Genomic DNA, 9318 nt, shown 5'->3' with positions numbered 1-9318 from the left:
GGGGTCTACTGATGGATATATTTTTGCCAGTCTCTCATTGGAAAAATGAAGACGATGAAGGATTTTAAATTGAATGAGACCATGCCTTATACTGAAAGACGAAGCATGTATATATCTTACACTGCGATGCCATGTGTCGTCAGGTAATTCACAGCCAATGTCCTGTTCCCATGCAGATTTAGTTTTCAACCACAATGGAGGGTTTATATTTTGGATTATGTTATATACTCTGGAGATTGCACCTTTAAGAGAAGGATTAAGGTCTAAACAAAATTCAATTGGGCCCTTGGTGGGAAGTTGTGGGAATGAGGGGAAATGTTTGCTGGCAAAACTGCGGGCCTGTAGATATCTAAAGAAATGAGATTTGGGGATACTGTGGTCTTTACCTAGAGCGTCAAAAGAGGCAAATACACCATCAATAAAAAGATCACCAAAGAAGACAAGGCCATTTCTATGCCACATTTTAAATGCTGTGTCAATTAATAATGATGGGAAAAGATGATTAAAAGACAATGGGGAAAAAGTACTGGTGTGACAGAGGGCAAAATGTGTCCTGAATTGAGATCATATTTTCAGGGATGATTTAACAATGGGGTTCTGAATAAAAGTGGTAGGCTTAATAGGCAGAGGGGACCTCAATAGAGAAATAGGAGACGTCGGGAGACTGGACTGCAGTTCCATGATAGACCAGGAGGGGCCCTTGTTTTCTTCAAATGTGGATACCCAATACATACACTTTAAGATATTAGCTGCCCAATAGTAATGAATGAAATTAGGAAGGCCTAATCAGATTTTGGTCTCTCTAGATAACTCTTTCTCATGCGTAGCGTTTTCTTATTCCATATAAAAGTAGAAATTAGTCTGTCTAATTGTTTGAAAAAAGATTTTGGCAAGAAAGCAGGAATCATTTGGAATAGATATAGAAACCTCGGCAAAATTGTCATTTTAACAGAGTTAATACGCCCTGCAAGTGAGATAGGTAGAGACACCCATTTTGCTAAATCCTGCTTAGTTCGTTCCAGCAGTGGTTGGAAGTTGTGCTTGGAAAGGTCTTTGAATGCATGTGTGACCTGAATCCCTAGATAAGTGAAGCACTGTAGCTGCAGCATATCTAAGAGGATAGGAATAGACTCTGTTGGATTAGAAACAAAACAGAGCAGGTCATCCGCGTAAAGCGATACCTTATGGATAGTGTCTCCCCTCTTAATTCCTGCAATTCTGTCCTCTGTTCGCAAGGCAATTGCTAGGGGTTCTATGGCTATGTCAAAAAGGTTAGGCGATAAATTGTAACCCTGCCGTGTCCCTCTGTGAAGGGGGAAATAGTCTGATATGACCGTATTTGTGCGGACTGACGCCATAGGAGATGAATAAAGAATCTTGATCCAGGAACAAAATTGTGGGCTGAAACCAAATCTCTCTAGAACAGTAAATAGATAGGTCCATTCAATTCGATCAAATGCCTTTTCAGCATCAAGTGAGATAACAATCTCAGGCTGTACTGTAGAGTGAGCGGAATAGAGAACATTGAATAGGCGGCGCATATTAAAAAAAGATTGTCTGCCTGCAACAAACCCTGTTTGGTCAGGGTGAATTATAAGAGGTATCACTGTCTCCAGGCGTCGTGCAAGAGCTTTAGTGAGGACCTTATAATCGCAGCACAATAAACTTATTGGCCTATACGAACCACATTCTAGGGGATCTTTGTCCTTTTTGAGTAAAACTGAGATTGAAGCCTGAGTTAGGGTTTGTGGCAACATGCCATTATTAAATGTTTCAGCAAACACCTGGCTTAAAATGGGGGATAATTTGGAAGAGAATGCTTTAAAAAACTCAATGGGGAACCCATCAGGGCCCGGGGCCTTTCCACTTTGCATTGCATTGATTGCTTCAGTGATATCTTCTGTGGAGATCGGGCTGTCTAGGGCGGTTCGATGTTCAGAGCTGAGGCTGGGAATATCTAGTTTATCAAGGAAGGCGTGCATACAGGATTTATCTTGGAGAGCCTCTGACGTGTAGAGAGAAGAATAAAATTGTTTGAATTGGTTGTTAATGTCTTTTGGATTGCAGGAGGTTAAGCCTGGTGCAATATTTAATTCTGGTATTGTATTCTTGGAGGCAGCTTGACATAACTGGTGAGCTAGTAATCTGCCAGGTTTCTCTCCATGCTCATACAAGCCCTGCCTTGCTCTCAATAGGAGTCGTTCAGCTTGACTGGTGGAGAGGTTCTCAAGTTCAGATTGTAGTAGCAGCCTCTCCTGATCTGTAAAGATCTGGGTTCGGAGAAGCTGCATATCTCGAATCAATATCTGAAATGAGGTGAGATAGCTCTGAGAGACACCTGAAACGTTGTTTGTTCTCGTATGCAGCATATGAAATTATTTGACCTCTCAAATAGGCTTTTAATGCCTCCCATACAGTGCAATAGGAAACATCAGGTGTAACATTAATTCTTAGAAAATCATCTATCTGCGCTGCAATAAATTTCTTAAAGGCACTGCTGGACAGTAATAGTGGATCAAGGCGCCAAGTGCGCCTAGGCGCTATACTATCTGGAAAACGGATAACTAATTCGACAGGACTGTGGTCTGAGATGATGATGCTATGGTATTTGGTGTCAGCAACATAGGATAGCAGTCTGTTGTCAAGCAGGAAGAAGTCTATTCTGGAATAGGAGTGGTGGACTGGGGAGAAAAAAGAAAATTGTTTTGTGGTGGGATTCCTCTTCCTCCATGGGTCTGATAAATTATAGGAGTTCACAAAAGAGTTAATCACTGCGGCAGATTTAGAAAGGGCATGATCAGACTTTGTACTTGACCTGTCAAGTTTTAAATTCAGAACACAATTAAAATCACCTCCTAATATCAGCTGGTGCGAGTTCAGATCTGGTAGGGTAGAAATAAAATTGGAGAAAAACTGTGGATCATCCCAGTTAGGACCATACAGGTTAGCCAACACAACAGGTGTGCTGAATAGTTTCCCCACAACAATAATATAACGGCCATTATCATCCGAGATTACTTGGGATGAGACAAATTGAATGCCTTTTCTAATGAGGATGGCTGCTCCTCTAGCCCTTGCACTAAACCTGGAATGGTAGATTTGGTCAATCCAGCCTCGTTTAAGTTTGGAATGGTCATTGGACCGGATATGTGTCTCTTGGAGGAACATTATATCAGACTTTAAGGATTTCAGATGAGCAAATACTCTACTACGCTTAACCGGGTTATTGGCACCTTTTAAATTCCAGCTCAGTAGAGCTGTAGAGCCTAGGGAGTTAGGACCTATGTCAGACAAAGCCATGACAGTAAACAATGAAGGAAAGTGACATAGTGATTATAATCAGAAATGTGTAGCAGGAAATAAGAATGGCTAACGAGTTGGTGGATTTGGATGCTTGCATAGGAAAAAAAATAATAAAATAAGCAGAAAATGATAAATGTAACAAGGAAGAAACATATAAGTGCAAAAAGCACTGAACCGTTCTGCCGGCCTACATATGAGGCCGCAGCTAACCCCCCTGAACTAGAGCTTAGTACTAACATGTCAAACAAAGCTAAACCGTATCTTAGTATTACACTGCTCAGGGCATTTTAACATTATTTACATTCACATACAACTGTTCCGCTCGTTATTGAATATAACCACACTGAGACCGGTATCGTAGGTAGTGTATGATGGCAGCTAGTCCAAGTTCTGTGGTCCAACAGCTAACGCTATGCGTGCTCCATCCCCTGGCTCAAACAGGTGAGGAGTGCCAAAAGCCAAATCCCTTATTATATACACCCATTAAACAACATTATAAAAAACAGCACTGCAAAGAACCATATAGAACATGGGGTAATTCTTAAAATATGAACAAAGGAATGACAAATGACTGAAGTGGCACTTAATGAGCGCAGTAGAGATTACGGCTAGATAATCATGACGGGGCGCATAGAATGCAAGCTAGGTTAATAATAGGACCAGACTGCTCAGCAATGGTTTTCCACTTTACCGGTAGATCACTGTCCATCAGCCCGGGGGTGCAGGTGTGCGAGGATGTACTCTTTCGCCTTAGCTGGGTCGTCGAATGACTTCTGCAGTCCCGCGGGAGTGGTGATTTTCAATATTGCCGGGTAAAGGATGCCAAACTTTGTGTTCTGACATCGATGTAGAAGCCCTCTCACCTCGGTGAAGGCTGCCCTCTTCTTCATCACCGAAGCCGTGTAGTCCGGGTGGATTCTAATCTTCTGGTTGTTGTGGAGAATGGGGCTGGCGCGTGATGCCTTCTGTAATACTTCCACTTTCTGCTGGAAGTAGTGGAATTTAACGATGATGGGTCTGGGTGGCTCACCGCCCCTCGGCTCTGGCTGGAGACTTCTGTGCGCCCGGTCGAGTGCGGGTGCGTAATCCAGACCCAGTATGTCTTGAAGCAGTTTAGCCACAGATGCCACAGAGTTAAAAGCATCAGATTCCTTCACTCCAAAAATACGGCAATTTGATCGCCGTTGCCTGGACTCCAAGTCTTCTGTTTTCGCTCTGAGTTTGGCGACTTCAGTTGTGAGTTGGGTTACTTTACCCTCCAATGTTACGACCCGGTCTGAGTAGTCGTTGGCCGCCTCTTCCACACTGTTCAGGCGGGAGCCGTGCGCTGCACAGTCCGTGGCGACGTTCTCGATGGCCGCTGACAGCTCCATTTGTACGGACTGAATATGCCCTCGCAGGTCGGTGGAGATAGAGTCGATTTTCTCATTTAGTGTTCTGGACAGGGAAGCAATTCTTTCATCAATTCTATTAATTACCGAGGCCTCGGTTTTCTGGATTGCCGCCATTAACATTGCTAGGTCGATGGTGCACTCACTAGGCGGCACAGCCTCAGGGGGGTCCGGGGATTCCACGGCCTCCATCTTGCCACTTTTGTTTTTCTTCATTTTTTCGAACAAAATGGTGTTTAGCGGCGTAATCTATTGAAATTGACTATCTCCGGTTTAAGATCTTGATGGTTTGACGGAAGATGTTTTGTTTCAAATGTAATAAACGGAATAATTAACGAATATTGATTGCCCTGAGCGGGAGATCGGTAAACCTACGTCTTTACATGTCGTTGCTCCGGACACGCCCCTCTTTTTTACATTTATTAAAGTTTTCCAGTAACGACCCCAACACTGATTCCAATATACTTGTCCCTCTCTCCCTTGCACACATAGTAGTAAATGAATGCTCACATCTGGGACATTTGAAATATCTGACTGTATCTCATTCAGACTGGGTCACAACATATGGAAACTAGGAGAAGTACATATCTTGGAGAAAATGTGTTGTGCTAGCTAAAAGCAGCTAGATGTATTGCTGTTTCTTAGCAAAATAATCACTTGATTCACTTGAATCACTTAACAAAATACAACAATCTAACTTTGAAACTTTGAACTTTAAAATAGTATGATTTTGTCAGTGGAATAAACCTCTATTCCAGTGACAAAATCATACTAGTGTAATGAATGTGGGTTTTGTCCTTATTTAGCAGGAAAACACTGCTATTAATGCCAGAGCCTTTGAACAATCGCAATGCAATGTCGTGTACAAAAAGGTAATCTTTATTAAATAGACAAATATATATAAGCGACTTCATAAAATGGCGAGGGGTCTACAAACAATTAGGGGCAACTAGGCACACTAGGATAATCAAGGCTTCCACGGAGTTGAAGGACCACTACACACAGGGCTAGACTCTAGCTTAAGGCACACCACTCGAACACGGCACGCTGGCACCCTCTAAACTGGAGGCACTGCAAATATCAACCAAAACAACACTGCACAGGCACTGCACTACACCATCATCACCGCTTAAAGTGGAACTAGGTGAATATCCCGCCTATGGGCTTGCCGTTACCCCTCCCTCGTCTGTTCTCCCTCCCTACGCTATTAAAAACAGGCCTATCTACACACATACACACAAACAGGAATACACAATATTTTTATGCGTGTATGACTACTTAACTCGCCCGCTCGGCAAGACCCTCCCCCGGGGTCTGAGCTTGAGACGCCGTCCAACTCCCCGGGGAAACGGCTTCGCTGGACGGCGTGGACAGAGTTCAGTCGGCGTCAGTGACACACAGGGAGCGGTGGCGGCTACTGCACTCTTCTATGGTCCCGGCCCTAACTTTCTACAGGAGGCAGCAGACCTCCCCTCCTAACACAGGAACAGCTAACCACCTGCTCTCGCTGTCTTCATCGCCGGCAGCCCTAAATGACTGCGAACGATACCCTCCCTCCCAAAAGAGTGCCGAACCGCAGCAACAAGAGGCTTCTCCTAAATGCGGCGTCTGCCCAGACTTTTGTCTGCTTAGTGTCTCTCCCGCCTCGCAATCAGTCCCACCTGTATTCACTTCAAATCAATTCTGTCAATCGGTCAGTCCATACACATTACGTCACTAATTGTGAGTCCCACAGCTCATTCACATCACACTATTTTTAACCTCTTCTTCCCTACCGCCCCCGCCACTGGGTCCATCATTACAAACGCAGGTTGCACTGCCAAGCTTTGTTCAAACCCACAGAACTTTATTTTAAAGTCAAGATAACAGGTTTTCCAAAGACACCAAATGTATTATGCTGAATTACAGGGAAATGTGTATAAAATGATAGTGCTATTTTTAGATTTCTGTTCTGCTTTTAACTCAATGAAAACACATATTCTTTTAAAAAGACTTATTGACCTTGGGGTTCATAGTGGCCTCATTCTTTGGATAAGAGACTTCCTTTCTAACCGACCACAAAGAGTCTGTGTAATGTCTGATCAACTTACCATACAGGGGCCCCGCAAGGGAGTGTTCTTTCACCTGTATTGTTTTCCCTGTGAAAATGAAATGATGATTCAAGAACAATGTTACAGTCTGTATAAGTATGCTGATGACATGGCCTTAGTCGGCCTCCTACTGAAGGGGGACCCCTTAAATGAAGAGAGCTATCTGACTCACACACACACTCTTCAAAAATGGTGTGAAAGCAGAAACCCTAAACCTTAACCCTGAGATAAACATAGGGAAAACTAAAGAACTGATTATATGTACAAATCAGGACTTTCTGGTTAAGCCAATTGTACTTAATGGCCAACCTATTGAAACTGCAGACAATTTCAAGTACTTGGGTACAATCTTGCACTGTAAACTAAGCTTCTCTGAAACACTGAATATATATATAAGAAATGTTTACAGCACCTTTATCTTCTTAGAAGACTTAACAGTTTCAACGTAAGCCAGCCTATTCTAGAAACTGTGTACAAGGCTCTGATTGAGAGTGTACTCTCTTTTAATCTTACAGCATGGTATGGCAACCTTAACTGCAGATTAAGGGGTAAACTTGCCAGAATTGTCAATATGGCCAGCAAAATAGTGAAAAAACCCCAGACCCAGCTGAGTGACTTATACCTCCGAGGCGTTATAGAGTCCCTCTGGAAACCAAAAATGTTTTTAGGAAATCCTTCATTCCCCATGCAGTCAATATTCTGAAATCCTGCTAATGCACTTTTATATGCTCTTGTGTATCTCTTAGTGTCTCTTCGTATGCACGTTTTGTGTGATTTTATGTACTGTGCTGATTTTATATAATGCCTGTGAGCCAAAGACAATTTTCCACCTCATGTGGACAATAAAGTTGTATCGTTTATATGGGTGTGGACCAATTTCAAGGCCAAATGTAAAAAAAAATAATAATAATATTAATAATTGCTTGCATTTTAGCGTTTGATGTCACCATGCTCTGTGTTCAGAGAATCTAGAGAGGTGGCTCCCAAGGTACAATATTAATTAAAAATAAATAAATAACCATAACTTATATAAAAAGTTATTTCAGTGCCACCTCAATAAACCCCATAAAAGCTAGCACTTCACAAAGGCTGTGTTGTTACCTTCTACTTTACAATAAGCATAATTTAAATAGAAGGACGTGGCCGGGAGTTCTGTTTTTAAACGTTGCATAACCCGTTTGAACATACCGCTGTCTGCCTGTAAAACATAGCTGATGAAATTGCGGCGAAATAGGAAGTATATTTTATCCTCTTATGAGATCAACCTTTTGGTTCAGATTGTATTGGATCTTTGTAATATTGAGCAATTTGCCTTTTCACAACCCTAACGCTAGACCACCCAGAAAAACTGGCCTTGGGTCAGGGTTCAAAGAGCAATATTGCAGTGCATGAACCACCCATGTTCTTCATATTGACATATCTTACTCTCCAGGTCAAGGCCTTTTCAAATATTTCTTCAATTTTGTCCTACAGCAAAGTTGAATTTTCTCCTCTGTCCAGCCCCAGGCTCTTTCAAGCAGTTTCGGAGACCCTTTGAGTCTTTTTTTTTTTTTTTTCATAATTTTTTCTTATTTAGTGGCCAAAATCCTTCAAGGTATAGATGGCCGCTCTGGCAGTCCCCCTGCTGAACACAGTCTCTTCTTCTCTTCACGGGGCATGTAAGCACATACTTCAAAGCCTCATCATCCCTCTTTTTCAATGGGACAGCTGAGCCAAAGAGGCCCTGGGGTACGACAAACGAAAAACATTACAGAAGGTAGACAGACACACACACACACGCACAAACAGATATATGCAATGCCCCTGCGACTTACCAGACTTGAAGTACTTCTGGGACCTGTGCTCCCAGCACTCAATTCACACTCTTAATTTATATATACAAAGAATCTGTCACAGTACTAAATTGCTTTAGTGTGTGACCACACCTATAGTTTGTTTTCTGTGCTCATAATCTTTATTTATCCTCTTTGGTGGTCTTACCAGCTAAGAGCTCATGAAGAAATTGTTTAATATGAGCATCAGTCCAGACTGTGACTAGACTTCATATCCTGTGGTTGGTCCGTGTTGTGTTCTCACCACAACCTAACCACACCTCAGTCCACTTGGAAGAGCTACTGAAAACAGGGATCTCGGTCCTCTTGCAAGTGACTGGCTAACCACCTTTGTGAGACCAGTTCAACAGGATTACCATTGTTTCATTGTGTGTATCCAGTTAGGATATCTTTGCGATAGCAAGTTCAGACCCCAGGTGGTGTTATAATTAACAGTACAAATTGGATCTTGTTTGTAAGCCTCTGGACCTTTTTGTGGTGTCCAGAGTTGCCAAGACAATTTTTCAATGCAGAGCGTGGAAGCAGAATTTCACCCTGCCTTGTTGATGATGACGGGTCCCCGCCTATGTTATTTAAAGGTGGTTTCACTAAAAAGATGCACTGCTTCCCAAAATGACCCTGGATTGGGTGGTCATCGTTCTGGTTGCAGGGTGTAGTGTAGTGCTGGAAAGAACTCAGGCCTTGAATGTGTCTGAGAGATGT

This window comes from Centroberyx gerrardi, chromosome 2 (genome assembly GCF_048128805.1).
Source record: "Centroberyx gerrardi isolate f3 chromosome 2, fCenGer3.hap1.cur.20231027, whole genome shotgun sequence".
Taxonomy (NCBI): Eukaryota; Metazoa; Chordata; class Actinopteri; order Beryciformes; family Berycidae; genus Centroberyx; species Centroberyx gerrardi.
This window is presented reverse-complemented; position numbering follows the sequence as displayed.